The sequence below is a fragment of the Dermacentor silvarum genome, chromosome 4 (assembly GCF_013339745.2).
Source record: "Dermacentor silvarum isolate Dsil-2018 chromosome 4, BIME_Dsil_1.4, whole genome shotgun sequence".
Classification (NCBI taxonomy): Eukaryota; Metazoa; Arthropoda; class Arachnida; order Ixodida; family Ixodidae; genus Dermacentor; species Dermacentor silvarum.
The window spans coordinates 148,839,781-148,863,066 of NC_051157.2; positions in this window are offsets into that span (position 1 = coordinate 148,839,781).

Below are 23,286 nucleotides of genomic sequence, written 5' to 3' on the forward strand. Positions count from 1 at the left end.
GGGTGTTTCTTCAACTTCGGCGAAGCAGACTTGCCATGCGGTGGGGCGGCAGGCTTGCCTGGACCTGCCGGGGATCCGGATAGCACTGACGTGTCACTCGCCGGCGCTTGCTTCAGGGCGGGGTATAGATCTTGTTGCGGGCCCGAATGGCTCGGGCCCAGCGTGGGTCATCCTCAAATTCTTGTGGCGAAAACTCTTCTCCCTCGACGTGGTACGGCACCTTGCGACGCGTACCCGGAGGTGAGACGGGGCGATGAGCAGCCGGCGGCGTTCGTTAGGCCTGGCGGCCCGAGCCAGCCCGGCGTCGGAGGAAAATTGATGAAAAATAGGGAAATCTTGACGGAAATGAACGAAAAACGGAGCAGACCGGTGCCGGGCACCTTCACAGACCGATTCTGGTAGAGTTCAGGCCATTCCCAGTCGATTATCCGCCACGAAGAGTGAAAAATGACGGAGCCGATGTGGAGCACGTCCGTACCCTCCGGAGGCAAGCGGCATTCCATCTCAACGCACTGGCTTACCTGCGAGAAATTGATCAGGGCGTCCTAAGCACCCTGTCGGTGCATGCACCCGTGGCACAATGCTTTCAATGTCGGGCTTCTGTACTAGAGGTCTAGGGCTCGAATCCTGCCATCGGACACTTTTAATAATGTATATATATTTTCTTATTTATTACACCGTACTTCTTTAAAAATGACGAGTTTACAAAGTCACGGAGCCGTTTACACTTGGTTCATTATTGTGTCGCTACAACGCGTTGTAGCCTCCACTGCGCTGTGACTACCGAAGCGCTCTCTGTCGGCGCTCGTTAGTCTCACGATGCAGTGGTGGTGGTGGTGGTGGCGAAGCTTTATTAATAAAGAAAGCTATGCGCGGTTTATTCCTGGGTGGTTCCCTCTGACAGGGCTCCACTGGCAATCGCGGCTCGCCGGGCCTGGTCGAGGGTCGCCAGTTGGCTTCACAGGTCCAGTTCGGAGAGCCTTGCTTCCCAAGACCATATAGTGAGTGTGTGTGATGTTCTGACTCATGGCGAGATTGCCTCGTCCGGTCTGTCTGTTGTGCATTGGTGTGTTATGTGCGCGAATGTCGCTGTGTGTGTGCTACACCAGGGACATGTCCGGGACGTATATCTGTCTGGGGAGATGGCGTGTAGGAGGGACAAGTGTGGGTATCTGTTTGTTTGCAAGCGGCGCCAGTCCCTAGCCTGGAGTCTATTGAGAGCTTTGTGCGGGGGAGCGTATTGTCTTCTTGCGAGACGTTGGTGCTCCAGTATTTGTTGACTCGTGGTTAACTCATGGGTCGCTACTCGGTTTGTCGGGGGCTGAAGGACGGTGTGGTCTGCCCCTCGGCTAGTGAGACCTCGAGCTGCGCAGTTCGCCTCTTCGTTGCCCCGCAGGCCTTCGTGCCCGGGGCACCAGATGATCCCGTGAGTCCCCTTTAGTGAGGGGCCCAGGATTCGAATGGCTTGTATAGGGAGTGTTCCATTCAGGTATAAACGACACGCCGCTCGTGAGTCCGTAAGGACGTGAGCGGATCTTTGCTTGCTCTCGGCGTCACGAAGTGCGATAGCGATCGCGGCTGCTTCTGCTGCTGCGCTGCATGTGGCGCGGATGGAGGCAGAGACAACGACGTTCCCCTGATTGACAACGGTGATGGTGTATTTCGTCTCGCGTTATGGCGACGAGGGATACTGGCTAGCGTTCGTGTAGTATGCATGCATCTGGGTCATTGAAACAGCGTTCGTGCAACATGCGGGACGCGCTGCTCTCCTGCCTTGATTGTGAATTGCGTGCATATTCTTGGGGATAGAGTCTACTATAATGTTTTCTCTAATTTGGTTAGGGAGGAGATGTGTTTTTTCTTCGCAGTACTGGGGTGTTAGTGGGTACCCTAGGCGTTGAAGAAGGTGCCTTCCCTGTGTCGTCTTGTTGAGACGCTCCCTCTGCGCTATGAGTGTGGCGTTTGCCAGCTCCTCGAAGGTTGTATACTCCTAGCGCTTGTAATTTCTTTGTGCTTGTGCCTGACGGTAGCTGTAAAGCCGTCTTGTACGCCGTTCTTATAAGCGTGTCCATGCGCTTGGTCTCAGTCGTGCGCTTAACTTGATACGGGAGTGCGTACGTGACACGACCGATAACGAGGGCTTGTACCAATCTCATGGTTTCATCCTCTGTGAAGCAATTTTTTCTGCACGCTACTCTGGCGATCAGTGATGCGATGCTTCTTACTACGTGATTTATTTTTTCTGAGGCTTGCTTTATGCGATTGTTCTCCTGGATGTGCATACCCAGTAAGCGTGTTGTCGGGACTCGCTTTATAGGTTGCCCTGCAATCTCGAGATGTATCGCCGGTGCTCGATGTTTCTTAGCTTGCTTGGGCCGGATTTGTAAGTACTCCGACTTGTGTGGGCCACATCTCATTCCTGCTGCTGTTAGATATGACTCGATGTGTTCGATAGCAGTAAGTAATGTGTTCTCTCTGTCACCGTATGAGCCTTTGGTGGCCCATAGGGTGTTATTGTCGGCATAGAAGGCACGTCCAAGTTCTGGGATGTTTTCCAGTTGTAGTGCAAGTTTCCTAAGACCGATCTTGAAGAGGAAAGGAGATAGTCTAGATCCTTGCGGAGTACCCTTCTGTGGTAGATCATATATGTGTGATTGTGTGCCTGCTATGCCGATGCGGGCTTTGCGGTGACTGAGAAAGGCGACGGTATACTGATATACTCGCTCCCCGCATCCTGTGGCGGCAAGGCCATCTAGGAATGGTCTCGTGTGCTATGTTATCAAAAGCTTTTCCACGTCGAGGGCTAGGAGTATGTTGTTGTTGCTGCCCGTTTGTGGGTTGAGTACTTCTTATTTCAGGAGGAGGAAGACGTCCTGTGCTGACATCCCTTTCCGAAATCCGTACATGGAATTTGACTGTAGTTCATGTTCCTCCATGTGTTGTTCAATTCGAGTGAGTACGATTCGTTCAAAGAGTTTGCCCAGGCAGGACGTTAGCGAGATCGGTCGTAGTTGATCGAGCCTGCGTGGTTTGCCCTGCGTGGTTTGCCCCCTATCTGAGCGGTAGTCCATTCCTCAGGTAATGTTCCCCCCCGGTGTCCATATGTCTTCGTTCAGCTGCTGTGTAAAGGCTCGGAGGGTTTCATCACTTAGGTTCCTTAAGATGGCGTTGGTGATCCCGTCGGGGCCCGGTGCCGTGTTTTTCTTGAAGCTATGTGCTGCCGCGTATAGATCTGCATACGTGATGGGTGCATTGAGCCTCTCGTTCGGGGGTCCCTTATAGTGAGGGTATGGCTTCGGATGCCCGGTCCGGATTCCCGTGTATCTTTGCTGGAGTTCTATATGAGTTGGTCCTGGGTTCCCGGATATTCGCCAACAAGTTTTTTATGGTTGTGTTTGTTTCTGTTTTTGTACTTGAAGGATTGAGGATGCTGCGGAGTATGTTCCACGTCTTTTGGGTGCTGAGCGTGCATTTAAGCGAATCACAAAACGTGCGCCAATTCTCCATTTGTACCTTCAGAGCATAAGCATATTTGCTGGCCTTTATAGTGATGTTTGCAATCCGAAGTCTAAGTTTCCGGTTTAGTTTCTGTTTGTGCCATCTTTTGGTGAGACCTCTGCATGCTTCCCATGAGTGTATTAGATGGTTGTCGATTGCTGGCGTGTCGGTATCGGTTTCGTAGACTTTGGTGTTGTCGTCATATAATTATTTAATGCGCAGAGCCCACTCCTTGATCGTGGCATAGCGGCCGTTGGTATTCTGGTAAGGGTGGATTTATATTTAAGTCTGACTGTTGCCTCTCCCTGAACGTAGGCCAGTTGGTAACTTTGGCCTCCCTAGGGGTCGGCGTTGTTTAGGCCGAGGCGCTGGTGATATCAATAATGTAGTGATCGCTACCCAGCGAGTCCTTTAGGACCCTCCAGCTTGTTCCTACGGTATAGTTGGTTATGGTGAGATCAGGAGTCGTGTCCCTGCTCGCGCTGTTTAGTATTCTTGTAGGCGTACCTGGTGTAGCCATGGCGTGTGTGTAGTGTGTAATTAGTGTGTAGCCATGGCGTTCTATGGTTTCAAGGAGCTTAGTGCCCTTGGCGTCTGCATTTGGGTATCCCCGCGTGTTGTGCTTTGCACTGAAATCTCCGGTTATGAATAGGCGATCGCGGTGTTCCAGCATTCCTGTAGATGCCGGAATAGTGACGCGAAATCAGCCTTCTTGTCGCGGGGGGGGGCTATATACGTTGCATATGACCTGTTTTGGCCTCCCCTTCTTGACGGGCCATATTGTGATGATGAGATGTGGGATTTCCTCACCGGGAAGCACTGTTAGTGTTGTTGCCAAATCTTTGCGAACGAGCGTGGCCACCCTGGAGTGATTGGGGTCGTAGTGTACTTTATATCCCGTAATTGGTTTTGGTTGCTCTCCCGCCTCTTGCAGGCAGATAATGTCCGGGGGGAATAGAGCCGCCTTTACGTAAAGCGAGAGAGATGCGAGTTTGCTTTTAATGCACCTGCAGTTCTAGGTCGAGATCGTGATGCTTTCGCCTTCCATTTGGGTTTTACGGGCCATGATGGGACTTAGACGGTATTGTGCTGTATGTGTCGAAGTTCAGCATGCGTTCAGCATCCTCTGTTTGAGAGCGTATTATACTATTTTTCCGTTTACGTTTGGGTTCCTTGGTGAGGGACTCGTTAACGTATTTCTTTAATTCTTGGAATTCAGCAAAAAACTGCTGAAATTGTTGCTGTATCTGTTGTACTATTTGTTCTTGTAATTGTTGTAGTGATTGTTGTAATTGGTGCTGGGTTACCAGGTTGCTGTCTGACAGTGTGGGCACCTGGGGCTACTTTGGTGTTGATGCTTGGGAGGTGGGGGAAATTTGTGCTTGCAGTGGTGAATGCGCGGTGAGAGTGCTTAGCTGCGGCAATTGCGATTGTGGCGATTGTTCGCGAATCCCAGCCTGTGCCGATTCGAGCATGGCCATTCGTTTCATCAAAGTTTCGATTTTGAGCTCGTAGTTGGTTAGACGCTGTTTTTGCTGCCTATTTTCCTCAATGACTCTCTAGGTATTCCGGATTTTGTGTGATCGGAGTGGATATGTTTCGTGGCTTGGGAAACACTACTTCCGCCCAGCTTACCTCGTGTGATGGCTTCTGCTTCCTGGCTGGTGGCGGTGGGTTCCTTTTGGGTGTCGGTGGTGCCCGGTGATCGCAGCTCGGTGACCGAAAGCGGGATCGATGCTCGGTATTGTCCGGCCGGCCGCGAGTGTCCGCCCTGTAGGTATCTTCTTCGTCTTCCGAGGCGAACCATCGTGGGGCTTTCGGTTTCATCGAGGCCGACGATGGTGCGGGTCTGAGTCGAACTGGCTTGCGTCGCTGCTTGCACGAGTGGTCGCCGGTAGGGTGAGCCTCCCCGCACGAGGCGCAGTTTATCTCGCACTTGTGTCCGACGGTTGGGTTAAGCAGTCCGCACAGCCTGCAGATGGGTCTGTCCGGGCTTAGGGAACACGTCTGTACGGTGGCCCTTTTTTCTGCAGATCTTGCAGACCTGGAGCGTCGGTCTAAATGGGTAGCAGCGGAAGTTCACCTCCGTAGTAGTACACAAATCGTGGTAGAATGGGCGCAATGCAGGTCAGCGCTGCACTTTGGGTGGCGCCGATCATCCTGGCTGTAATGATTTCTACCCCTTGTGTTCTCACTCTGAGGTGGGCCATGAGGGTTTCAGCGATTGTGTGCAAGGGTATTCCATATACCACTCCCCTGAGGGTACCTTCTCCGTGCGCGGCGTATGCGCGCACTGCGTGACTTCGGCCGCTTAGTGTTAAGGTGTGGATGTGTCGTGCTTTTTCGGCGACCTCTTCATACTGGCTCGATAGGATGGCTATGTTGGATCCCGGGTTCATTCTCAGGATAAATTTGTCATCCGTGAACTCGTTCTGGCACGCTTCAAAGATTGCTCGTGCGAGTGTATGAGTGAGCACGTTTCTTAATGGTAGTCCTTGGTTTGGACGAATGATTATCTTGTAGTCATTTTTTTGGGAGTGGTGGAGGTCTAGGGACTCTCCGCGTTGTTGAAGATTTCTTAGTGGGGGTTGCAGGGCCTTGGGGCTTTACGCGACCGCGTAGCCTCTCCAAGGCTTCTTGCTTGCGTTGCTTTTGTGTTCGGACTGATTGCCAGTTAATATCTTCTCGCACGGTTTTATGGTATTGAGTTTGTTGTCTCACCGGTTCGGTTGTCTGGTCCATGCGCTCTTCTTCGGGCCCTCCGGAGGTTGCACGGAGGGGCTCGACGGTCGTAGTCGCTTCGTTCACCATGGTTAGACCAAGAGCCGACGCTGGGAATCCCCGCCGGCGAGGCGAGCGGCTGCCGCTACCGGTTAGGGTTAGCGGCTCACGGGTGGCGACGAAACTTCCAAGAATCCTCATGGGGTCCCTGGTTAGCAGATTTCCACGCGGTTGGTGTCGGTACGTTCCTTAGAACGTTAGGCAACTGATGAAAGCGCTTCCGGGCGTTTTCTGTCGAAAATAGCATCGAAAACTTGTGAAACTGCGGAGCCTGATGCGAGCCGGTGTTCACTCGACGCGGCCTTAGCTATATCTTCCTGTTCTAATCTTGTCGAAGAAACCTCACGATGCAGTACTTCGCTTCAGCGCTCCTAAATCATCATTTATTTACCCTTAAGGACCCTGTGGCACATCACATCGTTGCAGGAAGTCATTCCTGAAAGCCGGCATAAAACACTTTCGTGTTAAAATAACTCAGTTGTTCCGTTTACCTTAAATAACCAACAGCGTAAAACTGTGTGAGCAACAAAAATTATAGCATTATTTTTGCTCTACGCACTTCGGTGTCTCTGACTATACAACAGACTCACTAATGCGCTTTCAGAAAAAAAATATGTCACTGCGAATGGGTATCGCCCAACGAATATCTAAACCAAGAACATAATAAACCCGTTGGTGCCTGAGGAGCAGGTTTCATAATCAAGCAGCGCTAAAATTTATATGAACGGCTCAGCGAATCAACGTCAAGCACATTGCACCCGAGAATGACTGGTAAAAACTGTCAACTTTTTTAACATAAGTCTATAAGTCTCTGTGTCGGGGAAACAGTCTAGTCTCATGTGTGTGGGCAACTTCTTCTTTATGGCCTAAATATTTGCGTCTGTAGAAGATGGTGCTCCTACGTCACTGCTGGTGGTCCAGATTTTATTGCGATAGCAATTATATGGACACTCCAAAGCGGATTTATGCCGTCGGCGTCGTCGTCGCCATCGCCGTGAGTTTCAGTATGACGTCAATGGCGATGAAATCGTCGCCGCGCTCCGGACGCTGTATGTGCGAGTGAAAGGGCGCGAGGGACGCGCGCTTTCACGAGGAGCGAACGCACGTCGGAGAGCAAACGCGCGTTCTGCGCCGTGCTTCCTGAAGGGCTGCACAATTAAGCGTCTCTTTCCTCCTTTCCATATATAGAGAGCAAACGCGACTTTTTCCGTCGCGCGAAAGGCTGTGGGGGGACGGCAGGGAGGGAGGGTAGGCGACGTTTAGCTGCGGCACCAAATGCGTATCTATATATCTACTTTTTCCCCTTCCCCTGACGCTGCGCCGTGCTCCCTATTGGGCAGCAGAAATAAGCGTCATCTTCTTCAATAGAATCACTACTACTATATATAAAAACGCTGCGCGCGTTCGGTGCGAACGCGGGCAAAACGCCGATGGCGTCGACAACAGTTCTGCGTGTTGCTGGTGCTGCTGCGTGTCCAAGTTTATAGAGCTGATAAAAATACTATCCTTACTCCGTATAGCTCTGTACTAATTTGCTATCGCAATTGATGCTTCGCCTTTCGGGTGAAACTGCGACAATTTTTGGTCCCCTGACTGTCGTAAGTTTTCTTCCAGTGTTGACGCAATGAGCTCCCCTGCCCAGCCTAGCTAGATGATCAGCTGCCTTCCTTGGTGGATGTCGAGATTCTGTTTTCCTTTTTTTTTTTTTGGAGGGGGGGGGCGGAGACGGGTTCCATCTTGACCTTCTGGACAGCGTTGATCATCAATCCGCATCGCAGACGGACTGCGTGTTGACAAAGTGCCAGTTTGGGGCTCCGGTGGGGGTAATGGTTCAGCCATGCTCGGGGGCTCCCAACTGGCGAAAGGCACAATATGATGGCGGTTACGCTGTAGCACTGTGCATTTCCCCTTCTCCACCATGTAGGGTTTCAGGCAATCAGCTGGGCCCAATACTGTGGCCCTTGCATTATCCGGGCGTATCAAGACATCAGTTGCCTGTTTCCAGAGGCGGCTGCTGCGAGCCTGATGACGTTCATTGAAGTAAATTTCCTGGCGTTTTTTGCAAACAGTATCCCTCTTGCCCACTTGATCTGAGGCCGACCATGCAGATGGAAGTAACTTTTCTCTCTACGATAGCCTTGTCCTCAATTCCCTCCCCATTAGAAACTGAGCAAGTCTGTGTCCACTGACAGAGCGTATTTCGATGAATGGAGAGCAAGATATGGGTCAATGGCTTTGCAGAAAAATTTGTTCACAGTTTGAACCATTATCTCTCCCTCATCATTGGACTGAGGCTAGTCAGGGCTACTTGTCACGAGCTTGAAAACATGGAACTTTTCAAAAGCAGTTATTTCATGTGAGGCAAGCAAACAAGCTCTTGGGGGCTTGGATGACAGTTGGACCATCTCGCCCAATTTTCTATCGTTTTGCATTACATCTCTTGAGTACATTTGTCCCAAGGCTAGTGGTAGTACTAGTCAAAGACAACTAAAAAAGCCTGACCGTTCCATTGTAAAACGTTCATAACCAAGATTTCCCACGGAATTCCAGTAAGTGGAACCGAGATCGGCAGGTTCGGCAGAGTTTGCTCGCAGTGAGGCAAATTGTTCGCACTTAGAGAATAGCTCCGTGATACCTGCAGGGATACGTGGCCACAAAACACACTCATGGGTCTTGGCTTTACAACGTTTGACACCTTGTCGCCCCTTATGAAGGAGCGTCAGCACAGATGATCGCACCGAAAGAGAGACAATTGATGCAGGTGCCTTTGAGAAGGCTATCACGTACGGGGTTTTCGATGACAGATTGGTCATACTTTGAAATGTTGACTGCCATCTAGTTTTTCTGAGGCTTCCCTCGTTGTACATAATTGGTCAGGATCTTGCACTCACCATCAGAACTTTGCGCCTTCCTCAAGTCCTCCACATTTACCGGTAGTACCTGGGAACTGCAAGTGGCAGCAGTTGCTGCAAAGAGTTGCAATATGTCTCCCAGGTACGGCGTCTTCGGTAATATCCGAGGCAATGTCTCGGCAGTGGCGTGCAGCTTTCCCGAAAAGTAAAACATGGAGAACTGGCAGCGCATCTGTTTTAAAAGTAGCCTTTCAGCTCGGAGAGCAAGCATGTCCAGTGCCGCGATATTGAAGCGATGCCGTTTGACGTATTCTATACTAGTCTTATCATCCATCACTCACGCCCGGCTGATCCCGTTGATAGCGTGAGTGGACCCTCGCTCTGACCACTGACAAAGTGCGATTACCGGAAAGGCATCGCTACAAAATACCGGCCCTGTTCTATTTTTTCCAAACAGCGAGACAAGAGGCTGGTGGTCTGTTTCTACATCAAAGTTGATGCCTCGCAAAAACTCGTCAAAACGTTGCACAATCCATGCTATGGCCAGCGCCTCCTATTCAATTTGACTTTAGCGTGGTCGGTGGATGTCATGGACCTGGAAGTAAAATCCACTGGTCGGCGTTTCCGTAGAGATGAAAGTTAATAGCGTAACACCCAACCTAAAAAACATGAATCAAACGGTAGTTGAGAAATCAGGGTGGTAATTTGTCATACACCTGTCGGATGCAATGAGTTCTTTGTCCTTCTGAAAGGCGGCTTCCTGCTCGTGCTGCCGTGTCGAAGCAGTGTTCTTGTTGAGAAGGACTCGTATGGCAGCCATAGTATCTCACATGTGGGGAAGAAACCAAGCCAGTTAATTGACCATGCCAAGAATATGTCGTACAGCCGCGGTAGTATCTATTGGCTTCACTGAGTGTATAGCTTCAAGCTTTGGCAGGATCCGGTCTCCCACCTTCGGCTATAGTGAACTAGATAGGGGTAGTGGGGCGAGAGCGATCCCCGCGCCAAGGCCGTTTGCACGGAAACCGGCAGGCAGCGATGCGGCTCCTTTCACCTGAACCGCAGCCCTTACTCGCCGCTAACTCATCGAAAGAGTACGATAGGTCTGAAGCTTATGCTCGACTCCCGAATGCTTACATTGCTCACAGTGTCAACAAAGGGAGAACAAAAAGTTTTGCCAATAGTGAATAGACAGTTTTCACTCGAAAGCTCCCAGCCATAGGATTTCAGGTATAAATCCACCTACGAGAAAGTTTGCGGAACTACAGGTGGCTACTCGGAATGAACGTGTGTGCCAGTACATTGAAATGCGACCGCCGAGGCCGTGATTGAAAAAAAAAAAGCAAAAAGGAAAGGAATCTCTGAGAGAATACATGAAACTATTTTAATCAGGGAAAAGGCACTCTGTTCACAAAAGAGGCGTCAAAACAAAACCAGGCACCTAGATCGTCCTACTCAGCTTAATGTGCTTAGCTTTCTATCACTTTGCGCTTATCGAACTGTTAATACCTTTGACTAAGAAGTGCAGTCACCTGTGGACATAAAAAGAAACAATTCTCATGCTTACTTCTTTCTTGTGAGCGTCGCATCCAACACCATTGGAGCAGAGGAAATCACTCTTTAGAAGAGTCACAACATCGGAGATGCTGTTCGTCTGCAGCTCTGAAACTCCGAAGCATTCTGTAAATACGTTCTCGAGAGCTTTAATGAATGAGTACAAAACTTGTGAAGGAAACAGATTTGCTTTGACTTCTGTTCGCCGGACTAGGAGGATGTGCTCATATGAACAACAGTCAAGTTTCAGGACGCACTTTCTTGCTACGTAGTCTGCTGCGTAATGCATTAGCTGCGAGTAACTCCTCTCCATTACTAATGATGAGTGGCTAACACGGGGAGCTTCTGTTGTTGCTAGAGTGTCTTCCACTTAATTCTTCTAACCTTCTTTAGGCGAACAGCTCATCAACACTATTTGGAGAAATGTTGGGAGTTTTGTCGTCCATGAAAACTTGCAAAGAATATACTCCCTCCCGCACCTGTATATCCACGTCTGTGATACACTTTCAAATACGAGTGTATTTCGTATGTACGTAAGGCAAATCACTGCACTAGGGCTCTCGCCGTGATTCTTCAGCAGTCTTCTCAACGCTGACAGCGTTTCTCTCACTATCCAACGAAGTCAAAACATACCCAACGCCGTCATAGTTCGGAAACGCGTGCAGTGCCCATTGCTCAGTGGGTTTGGTAATGTCACTCAGCTAAAAAGGCGCGATTTTCAGCATCGTCACTTAGGTCCCCAGTGTCACTGCTCTGCAGGTCGTCTTCTTGTAGGCACCGCCTTTATGTCTGGTCGCCATGTCCATGTAAGGCAGCCCTTCTCCTCGTCGGCCGTTCGCGCGACCGTACATGGGGAGATTAGGCAAATCTAAAGCCAGAGAGCGCCGCGACTTGTCTTATCATTTTGTACAATTATAGTGTAAAAACAGTGATATAAAATACAGGCGTACGCGTTCTATATATATATATATATATATATATATATATATATATATATATATATATAAAGAAATGATAAATTAATGGAAATAAAAGCGGATGAAAAAAACAACTGTCCGCAGGTGGGGAACGAACCCACGTCTTCCCATTACGCGTGCGATGCTCTCACCATTGAGCTACCGCGGAGCCGTTTTCCCATTCTCTTTCTGGGGTATTTATGTTTTACAACTACAACTAACCCTGGGAGTGTTAGCCAGCGCCACCACTCACAAACCTAGGGGCGGATGTGGAACATCCTTTCTGCCGTAGGTGTCACGAGCACGTGATCTTTTTGGGTGATGGCTTCAAAGGGTTAACATTTAGTTGCAGTTTATTCAAACTAAGATAAGCGGACAACTTTTGTAGATAGTTATTAACCTGGTGTTCAAGCTCTAGAATGGATGTGCCGCAGAAGAATATGTTAGTGTCATCTGAATACATTATTAACTTGGGAGAACATGGGATATCACACAGGTCGTTTATATAAATTATGAACAATACAGGGCCAAGAATTGACCCTTGTGGTACTCCCCTTGTTATGTTTAAGTAAGTGGATGCACTGTTGTTTATGCAAACATATTGATGGCGGTTTGTTAGATAGTCTTTCATTAACTCAAGAACCACACCACGTACTCCATATTAGCTAAGTTTGGCCGTTAGTACTTCATGACATACCGAATCAAACGCCTTCCTAAAGTCTGTGAACAAACCAAGTGAGTACAGTCTATGTTCGATGTTCGTGATTAGTTCCTGTTTAATATTAAGGAGAGCTGCTTCACAAGATTTTTTTTTGAAAACCATACTGAGTTTCACTAATCACATTATACTTGTCAAAGAATTTGTACAAGCGTACGTTAATTGCATTCTCAAATACCTTAGATAAAACAGGAAGAACGGATATTGGCCTGTAGTTTGTGAATTGCCTTTTATCACCACCCTTGAAGACAGGGCATACTCTCGCTATTTTTAGGCGGTCTGGAAAAATGCCAGTTTCGAACATTCTATTTATTATATAAACGATCACTGCAGCTATAATATCAGCTACGTATTTTAACGGAGTTGCCTTGATCTCATCAAAGCCAGCGGCTACGTTATTCTTAATCTGGTTTATTAATTGTATTACTTCCTCTGATATCACTGGGGATAGTGACACGGAGTTTATAAGCCCACACTCTTTTAATGTAATACAGGGAGCTATATTGCTATCGTTTTTGTATTCTGCACTGGTCATAAAGTAATCATTCATCTTATTCGCTGCGTCACTATCAGATAAGGTGCCTGCATTAGTATGAAAGCATAGCGGTGGTGCTTCTTTTTTCTTCGACATTAGATTCTTAACCTCGTCCCACACCTTTCCTTGAGTCATTTTTTTATTTTCGTAAACAACTTTTCATTATATGTTTCCCTCGCACGCTTTAAGTCGGTGTTCAACCTATTTCGGTATTTTTTAAACTCTGACAACGCCTCTAGGTTCCGTGACCGAACAAAAGTGTGGTACATTTTATTTTTCGTTTTAATCATTTTCAGTAGCTTTTCATCAATCCACGGCTTCCTTGCACGTTTGGGTTTTGGGTTTCGCAAGGTCATTGGAAATGCTTGATTATAACGTACTCTAAGTTTTTCAAAAAATGCCTCGTATGCTGCATTTGGGTTTATTTGCTCAAACACGCATGTCCAATCGACTGATTCAACATGTGAGCGAAACACTTCCAAGCCTGCAGCACTAATGCTGCGAGATAAGGCTTCCACTGTGGTTTCGCGTTTGACTTGCATATTTGGCAGTACGCAAAAAATTGGTAGATGGTCGCTTACGTCAGCCGTTAGCAGTCCAGAAAAACAGCCTCGAGAATGAATGTTTGTTACACATATGTCGAGCGAAGTTGCACTTTTTTCAGTTAATCTTGTGGCTTCCGTAATAAGATTGGTGCATGCAAAGGAGTGTATGATTTCAATAAACTTTTTAGCTGCAGTGTTACTCGATAACATATCTATGTTGACATCCACCATTATTACAAAAGGCATCGAAAATCGGCATAAAAAAGAAAGCATACGCTCCAAATACTCAAAAAAATCTAGTTTGTTGCCCATTGGTGGTCGATACATTACTAAAACTATTAATTTCTGTAAACGAACCGACATACATTCAATGTTGTTGTTTATTACTGAAAACTCAGAAATAATTGCATGCCTTAATGACGTTTTAACATAAATTGCTATGCCACCACCTCTACCACTTGACCCCACGAGACCATTATATGAGTAACCGTGGAAATGTGGCGGTTTTTCCGTTTCTGTTAGCCACGTTTCCGTGTACATCAGAATATCAAAGCTGTGGATGATCGATGCATACAAGTCACTAAGTTGTTGCTCTTTATTTGTAATGCTACGCGTGTTTAGGTGTAGTATTTTAAACGGTTTAGAATCACATGAAAAAGTTTCGTTAAAAGTGGCAACATCGTAATAGCTACACGCTTCAGGACTGTCCATTGCGTATGCAGTTCTAGTTGTAAAACATAAATACCCAAGAAAGCGGATGGGAAAACGGCTCCGCGGTAGCTCAATGGTGAGAGCATCGCACGCGTAATGCGAAGACGTGGGTTCGTTCCCCACCTGCGGACAGTTGTTTTTTCATCCGTTTTCATTTCCATTAACTTGGCATTTCTTTAATTCAATTAGCATGTACAAGTAATTTCCCCTATGTTGTTCTTGGTGTCATTGTTTGTTTGTCACAATATATATATATATATATATATATATATATATATATATATATTGTGACAACAGTATTCGGCAGGTAGACTTGACGAAGCTTGACGGTTAAAACAAGCTGGCTCGTTGAAAACGGACCTAGCGCGAACCACACGATCGTCAACGCCTTCTTCCACCTTGGCTGGCACAGAGCTGGTGCCGATATGCTCCGGTACAATCACTCCCCACGCAGAAAGGAGCCAACGTGGCGACTTAGGGGAATGACAGCACAGGAGGGTCGTAGCACGGTTTCAGCCGTGCGACGTGAACTGTTGCACACCCTCGGCAGCGGTGGACGGAAGATGGCTCGAGCGGCTCAATGATGTAGTTCACGGGAGACGTTTGCTCTACTTCTCGGTAGGGACCATGGTAATTAGAGAGAAGCTTGGTCGAAAGGCCGGGAGTAGTGGACGGCAACAAGACGGCAAGTTGGGCCAGTTGGTTGGAATTCAGTGGACGGGACCCAGAGCCAAACTAGCATTCCTGGGGAATAGTGAGCACTAGATGCGGACTCGTCATGGCGAGATTTTTGGCGACATTGGTCTTGCGCGGTAAACGAGCGAGCCAGTTCACGACACTTTTCAGCATAAGCAGCCGCTTCGGAAACAGGCGTGGCTTCAGAAACATCGGGTCGGTAGGGGAGAATGGTGTCCATGGAACATTATGGTTCACGTCCATATAGTATAAAGAAAGGATGGAAGCCGGTGGTAGTTTGTGGCGCAGAGTTATAGGCGTACGTGACGAAGAGGAGCACCTCGTCCCAATTGGAGTGATCAGCGGACACGTGCATCGCAAGCATATCTGGGTACGGTTTAAACGCTCCGTCATGTCATTGGTTTGAGGATGGTATGCAGAGGTGGTGCAATGAACAATGCGGCATTCTTGGAGCAGTGCTTCGATGGCGCTTGAGAGAAAGGCGCGGCCACGATCGCTTAATAATTCACGGGGCGCACCGTGTCGCAAAATGAGGTGGCGAAGAAGGAAGCGAGCGACGTCTATCGCAGTGGCAGCTGGCAGCGCAGATGTTTCAGCGTACGGTATGAGATGATCGACGGTGACAATGATCCACCGGTTGCCTGCAGGAGTGTTCGTGAAGGGACCGTCAAGATCAATGCCAACACGGTCAAACGGTCATACAGGGCACGGTAAAGGTTGAAGAGGTCCCGCGGTGCTATGAGGGGGAGTCTTGCGGCATTGGCACGAAAGGCATGACCGAACGTATACTGTCGAATGTATCGATACATGCCGCGCCAGTAATACCTCAGGCGTAAGCGGGAGTAGGTCTTGAATACGCCAGCGTGGCCACATTTAGGATCCTCGTGGAAGGTGTTGCATATGTCCGAGCGTAGATGACGCGGAATAACAAGCAGCCACCTGCGGCCATCGGTTTGGTAATTGCGGCGGTACAACAAGCCTTCACGAACGACAAAGTTTTGCGCTTGGCGACGAATGGTGTGTGAAAGAGATTCAAGCGAACGGTGAGAGAGAACGTCAAGGAGAGAAGCGATCCAGGGATCCTTGCGCTGCTCGGCCGGCATGTCGGTGATGCTGAGGGACGACGAATCGCAGGTGGAAGTTTGTAAGCAAAGTAGGTCAGGAGGCAGTGGAGAACGGGATAGGGCATCGGCGTCTGAATGTTTGCTTCCCGAGCGATAAATGACTCGTATGTCATACTTATGAAGGGGAAGAAGAACAACGCTGACTTGCCGCCCAAGCGGTTGAATAGCTCGGCCTGAAACTTTTGGCTGATTAAATGTCTACTACTACTACTACTACTACTACTACTACTACTACTACTACTACTACTACTACTACTACTACTACTACTACTACTACTACTACTACTACTACTACTACTACTACTACTACTACTACTACTACTTGAAGGCGTATAGCTCAACGAAGAAGTTGGCCAGTGGGGCCAGCATAAGGCATGGTGGTCAGTCACAACGTCAAACTGGCGTCCGTAAAGGTAAGTACGGAATTTGCCGATCGCCCAAATAATTGCCAAACATTCTTTTTCCGTTACAGAATAGTTTGACTCTGCTTTTGTTAGGGTACGGCTGGCATACGCAACGACATACTCGTCATAGCCGTCTTTGCGTTGGGCGAGAATGGCACCAAGAGCGACACCGCTAGCGTCCGTGTGAATTTCAGTAGGCGCATTGGGATCGAAGTGGCGCAGTACTGGAGGGGACGTAAGGAGCCGGCGGAGCGTCGTAAATGACTCGTCACAATCGGGAGCCCACGCCGAGGGGTCAGCGCTGCAGGGAAGTAGCTGAGTCAAGGGGGCGATAATAGAGGCGAAGTTACGGATGAAACGCCGAAAACAAGAGCACAAGCCGATGAAGCTACGGAGCTCTTTAGGAGTGGTTGACTTGGGAAACTCGGCAACGGCACGCAGTTTGGCAGGGTCTGGCAGGATTCCCTCTTGTGAAACGACGTCGCCTAGAATCGTAAGCTGTCTGGTACCAAAATGGCATTTTTGTTTCAAGTTTCATTGCAAACCGGCGGCCGGGGTGATCGAGGTGATCAACATGAGATTCAAAATTGGGAGAAAAGAAAACTATGTCGTCTAAGTAGCACAGACAGGTACGCCACTTAAGTCCCCTGAGGATAGTATCCATCATCCGCACGAAAGTCGCAGGCGCGTTGCACAGGCCGAAGGGCATCACATTAAATTCGTATAACTCGTCAGGGGGTAACAAAAGCCGTTTTCGGACGGTCCGCTTCAGCCATCGGCACTTGCCAGTTTCCAGATCAAAGATCTAGGGAAGAGAAAAATTCGGCGCCTTGTAGACAATCGAGGGCATCGTCTATTCGTGGTAGAGGATAAACATCCTTACGTGTGATCTTGTTTAGTCGGCGGTAATCCACGCAAAATCTGATTGAGCCGTCCTTTTTCCGCTCCAGTACGACCGGAGAAACCCAAGGACTGTGTGATTGCTTGATCACGCCGCGCTGCAGCATGTCATCAACTTGTTCACTAATGACGCAGCGTTCGGCTTGGGACACTCGGTAGGGACGCTGACGCAGTGGAGCATGGCGACCGGTGTCAATACGGTGAACAACCGCTGACGTGCACCCCAAACAAGGTTGGCCGAGGTCGAAAGAGGCCCGAAAATGGTCAAGCAGTTGAACGAGCTGATTGCGCTTAGTTTGGGGGAGCGCGTTATCGACGCTGCGCAACAAGACGTCATGGTCGGGTGAGGCGGGGGAGGCGGGAGCGGTGGCAGAAGTGACGGCACCGATAGGCAGTGGGATCGGATCGCAAAGCGCATCAAACGGAAAGATGGCATCAAAAGTGTCGAGACGCCCAACAGATTCGCCATGTAATAGAGTTTAAGGGCAGGGAAACAGGTTGCACGCGTAAACGGCACCGGAATCATCATCAAGTGTGACGACTGCAAACGGTAGGACAAGGTTCCGGCGACGCGCACATTCCTCAGATGGCGCAAAAACTGCAGTGGAATTGGGGACAGCGTCACAGGTGACGGACACGACAGAGAAAGCAAGGATGACGACGTCAGCAGCGACAACCACTTTAGCAGACGGGCGAGGGTCATCGGCGGTTGTGGCACAGAACGGAGACAAGGCGAGTTGTGCACGAGCGCAGTCGACTGCATGATGCGCGGAAAGGAAGTCCCAGCCCAGGATAACGTCATGCGACGCATGAGAAAGCACGACAAATTCGACAACGCATCTTGAATTAAAACACGAGCGGTGCAAGTGGCCGAAGGCTTGACGTGCTGCGAGCTCGCTGTGCGTAGCGAAATATCAAAAAGCGTAGTCGTCACTTTGTGCAGTTTGCGGTATAGAAACTCACTAATCAAACAAACATCTGCTCCTGTGTCGACAAGAGCGTTCGTCGCGACACCGTCTAGAAACACTACAACCTCGTTGGGCGGCGAAAGAAGAGGTCCTTGCAAATTTCGACGACGGGGCAGTTCTTTCCTCAGGAACTGCGGCTGTTAGTTTTCCTCCTGAGCATGGGTGGAACAGCGAATCGTGGGGAATAGGGAGCGGCGGCGGGGAGAAGGAGATCGGGGTGAATTGAAGGCGGGGCGACGGGAATACGAGTCCGTTGCGTCACATGTAAGACGGTGTTTAGCTTGTTGAGGGACATGGCCAAGGTTGGGAGCGCCATCGCGAAAATAGAGGCGCGCAACATGTCCCGGAATACCGCAAGCGTAGCACACTGGCCGGTTGTCTGGAGTGCGCCAGGTGTTGATAGGTGGTCTCGGATGCGATAACGGTACGTAAACCAGCCGTACAGGACTTGGCGGCGTGTAGAAGTTGGTGGCTCGGCTGAATGGGAATGGCGTCGGTTGGGCATGAGATCGTGTAAGGGCCCCAGCATAAGTGAGCGGCGCCGTAACCTGTAACGGCGCCATAGGCGTAACTTGTAGCGGTGCCGTAACTTGCGGCGGCGAAGCAGGGGACGGCAGGGCCTCAGTAACTTGCGTCTGGATAACCCGACGAAGCGACTGGTCCAGTGTGGGGAGAGGCTCGGTGACCGATGCCACAAGAGAGCTGACGTGCAACTTCCTCGCGTACGTATTGCTGAATTTGAGGCAGCAAGGAGGTGTAGTCAATACAAGCGCTGCTGGGAGCCAAAGCTGAAAGGTCAGCTGGTTGCATTCCAGGGCGACGTGCGGTGATGTGCTGTTTACGCAGCTCGTCAAAACTTTGGCAAAGTTCAATAACCTGAGTAACGCTCTGTGGGTTTTATTGCGATAGCAATTATATGGACACTTCAACCGGATTTCTGCCGTCGGCGTCGCCGTCGTCGTCGCCGTCACCGTGAGGTTCCCTATAGATAAAATCTTCGCCGCGCGCCGGATGCCCGAGCGGAAGTGTGCGGGGACGCGCGCTATCACGGAGAGCGAACGCACTCAATCTCCCGCGCGCAAGCAAGGAAGCGGGAAGCCAGCGCCGGAGGGAGCGGGAGGGGGGCACTTCTACTCTGCTAACAACCGCGCTCGTCGCTCGCTCGCACCGTCTCTTATCTCCACACGGCTCTGACCTTTATGCGCCGTGTCATTCGCCGCTCAGTTTCCGTTGAAGCGATAGACCGCACGTACCTTCGCCGCTGCGGCGTACGCGCTTGCTGCCACCGTTTTGACAGTCGTTGTCTGCAGTCACTCAGTGTGATCTATTCGTGTTTGTTTGTGCGCGCTCACACCACGCTTGTTCATTCAGTTAGTAATAGTCTCTCCACATTTTCCAACGCACTCTACACATGCAATGCTGCCCGGATCGGCAGTGCAGCGCTACAGGTGTGTCCCTTCGCACGCGCTGCCCACGGGAAGCGCTTCTCATCAACACCACCATTTCACACGCGCCTTCTCGTGGTCATCGAGTGTCTCTTCATGTCGGTCTACTTACACCGCAGCACACCTGCTTACTTAATCAGCTCATGTTTACTACAATTCATATTGCTACTAAAGCCGCTCACCTTACTTCGTATGACATTGCTGTGTTGCTATCGCATTCATTGCTTCGCACTTAGGGCGAAACTGTGACATTTTTTTGGCTACGAGCATATGAAAGGCGTCATAGTATATGCCTTTCATTATGTGTTTGATTCTCTCAGGTTCCGACATGGACGCATTCACCCGCCTTCAGAGGCCGATGCTATCCTCGATGTAGCTTGTGAAGGCCTCACCAATTCATTGAGATCGTCCGCGGAGGCTGTGTTCAGCGCGAAGCTTGCGCACCACTGGCCGCCAGAAAAACGACACGAGGGCCTCTTTGACCGCTGACCAGGTGGTAAAATCAGCTTCGTGGTTCTTGAACCACAGGTTGGCCACTGTCGGCAAGGTAAAAGATGGCGTAAGTCAGCTTGTCGCGGTCATCCCACTTTTTGTGTGCGCTAACACGTTCATACTCGGCCAGCCAGTCTTCCACGTCGTGACCGACAGTGCCACTGAAGACTGGAGGATCACGCTGACGAAGCACCCCAGAGCACACCACAGGTATGGGAGCAGGGGCAGCTCGCGAGGGGCCGGCGTCCTCGGTCATGGTAAATGCAGATAGCAGCGTACGGCTGCGGAGTTCCAGGACGCTGAAAGGGCAGCGGAGGCGGCAAACAGTACGAACTCTGAATGCTTCTGCTTATTTCTTCAGGCCTTCTCGGAGCTATCGCTGGTCATCGCCTCGGGCTTTCGTCACGGGGATCTTTGGCGCCTGCGTCCTGAACGCAGCAGCACTGACAGTGCAATAACGAGTCAACGTGCCACCACGTGACCCTGTCGTCACCGCCTGGATCCCGTTAAAAGGACCCCCAGACGACTACGGCAGTCACTTGGCAGCGGAGGCGGCAAACAGTACGAACTCTGAACGCTTCTGCTTATTTCTTCAGGTTTGAAATCTTCCGATTCTTTTCAGAGTGCCTTTGCTGCCTCTGCTGCCTCGTTGTGTTGCCTGTTTTCGGTTCTGATTTTGGCGTTTTGGCATTATGGCCACTGAAATTGCTGACCTGAAGCGCGAATTTCGCAAAGAATTAAGAGAACTGAAGAACAGCATGGACTTCATAAACAAAGAATTAGAGGTTCTAAAGAAAGAATGTAGTAAATTAAAGAACGAGAATGTGGCACTGAAAGAACCACAACAGGTGCTAGCGCAAAACATTGAGGCGTTGAAAAGGAAAGCGCAGGAAAATGCCATGAAAGTTGTGGCACAAGATCAGTATTCTAGAAACAAAAATATTGAAGCGAAAGGAATTCCGCAGGAGAGGTCCGAGAGCCTCATAGGCGTACTTGGAAAAGTTGGCGGCGTTCTCGGGGAGACAATTAAAAAGATGTGGTTGATCCCTCTTATATAGGAATCGGTATAGAACACGAAAGTGAAACGTGTCTTCACAGAAGTAGTGTAATGTTTATTGCACATTGATATATAATGTGTATTGGTGTTTTGTGGCTAAAGCGCCCTTAGGCGTTGATGCACCCACGCTGACGCCTGGTGGCACGTCTCCTCCATCACGACTACCAACGTCGATGACCATGAGCAACCGTCGTGCATATGGAAGCTGCACTACGCTGCACACGCTAGCACAACGCGAAAGACGAAGCACGTAACTGACACACTAATACAACGCGCAAGACAAAGCACGTAACTGAATCGTCACCGAGTCAAATCAGCGCGTACAGCGCGTCGTAATTGCAGCCTCCGCGATCAACTTCAGAAACATTTTCAGAGCTAATTGCGGAGGCCACGCTCCGCTGTGCTGAGTACGGTGAACGCCACCTAGGTGGCGTTGGTAGTGCTTCTTGATGCCAGCGTCCCTTCGAATGCTGGCATCGAGGCGTCGTAGTGCTGAGACCACCGAAGCGTTCACTGTCGGTGCGCGTTAGTGTCATAACGCAGTACTTCTCTTTTCTGCTCGTAGGCGGCGGCACCGCCCCGAGCAAGAGCGCGGGTACACGGAGGAGTGTTAGATATATAAGGCGCGTCTGTGTAGCTCTCTGCAGATGCGTTTGTGGCGCAATGGGTTGAACGCTCGGCGATCTATCGTCGCGGACCGAGAGGTCGTGGGTTCGATTTCCAAATTTTGCATGTTTGTGGAACTTTTTCTTCTGGTTTCTTTCTTTGTATTATGTTCTATGACGTATTTCCGTGACGGAAATACGTCAGTGAAGTCTTGGTGGACCCCGGCATAAAACACTTTCGTGTTAAAAAGAGGACATTGAAGTCTGCCACCAAATTCTGGCGCGAAACTCTGACTCTGATCCCAACATAGTTGTGGTTTTCCACAGCAGGGCTAAACGCGATGTAGTCCTTAATAAGGCCAGGAAGCACAGGCTCACTACAAGTGAGATCGAATTTTCCGCTAACCAGTCTGTCTACATAAATGAGCACCTCTGCCCGCAGCTGAAGAAGCTGCTAGGCATGGCCATTGCTAAGAAAAAGAAGTAAACTGGCATTTCGCATGGGCTAAAAACGGCAAGGTTTTCGCACGTCAGACAGACACATCACCTGTCCTGCGTATTTCGTGTGAGTCAGACTTGGAAAAAATGCAACGTGCCACCATTGTAAGCTAAACGCGTTTTTTTTTTTTTTTTGTTCGCGGTAATCTTATCTTTATTTCTAAATGGATACACCTGGTGACATTGTAGTGCCGCATGACAGCAACTACTATATGGTTGCTGTCATGCAACCATAAGTACCCATTGCGCATTCAAGTTCGTGCACTTGAATGCGCAATCGGCAAAGAACAAGTGTGATGATCTTTCCATGTTCTCAAGCAAATTTTCTTTTCAATTTAATGTGATCATGGGTGTTAATCATTTTTCTTAAACAGGCCTTCCCGTCGCGGAGGCGGCGTGCTGCAGTTAGTATCGAATGAGTTTTCTTGCACCTTGATCACCGACTTCTCTACTATAACGCCATATTACGAAGTTTTAAGCTTGCAGTAGAAAAAGTACGTTTTAGGGGCGAAACTCCTTAGGGTGTGGGTCTGTCCCTCCTCTGTAGTATGTAGTAGTAGTAGTAGTCGTCATAGTAGTAGGTAGCCACGTCTACTTTTATGAGAAAACAAAATACCGACAGTTGTGTCCGTAGCGCGGAATCGAACCAGGGACCCCTCGCTTCCGAACGCGCGGCGCTAGCCACTACGCCACGAAACTTTTTTTTTATTGCCATTTCAGAAACACAAACAAAAATTATCAGATACACATGTACATATTCTAAATAGACCAGCTTCAACTCGGCCGGTGTATGTGGCTTAAAAATGTTTCACAGAAGCCAATTGATCCAATATAGGTAGCCATTCTGGGGGTTCACACTGGGCTCTGAACAACAAGTCTCGGGTGTATATCACACTCTCAACAAAATAGTGTCTTGCTGAGTGAGTTTGTATATGAGCATGCCCGAC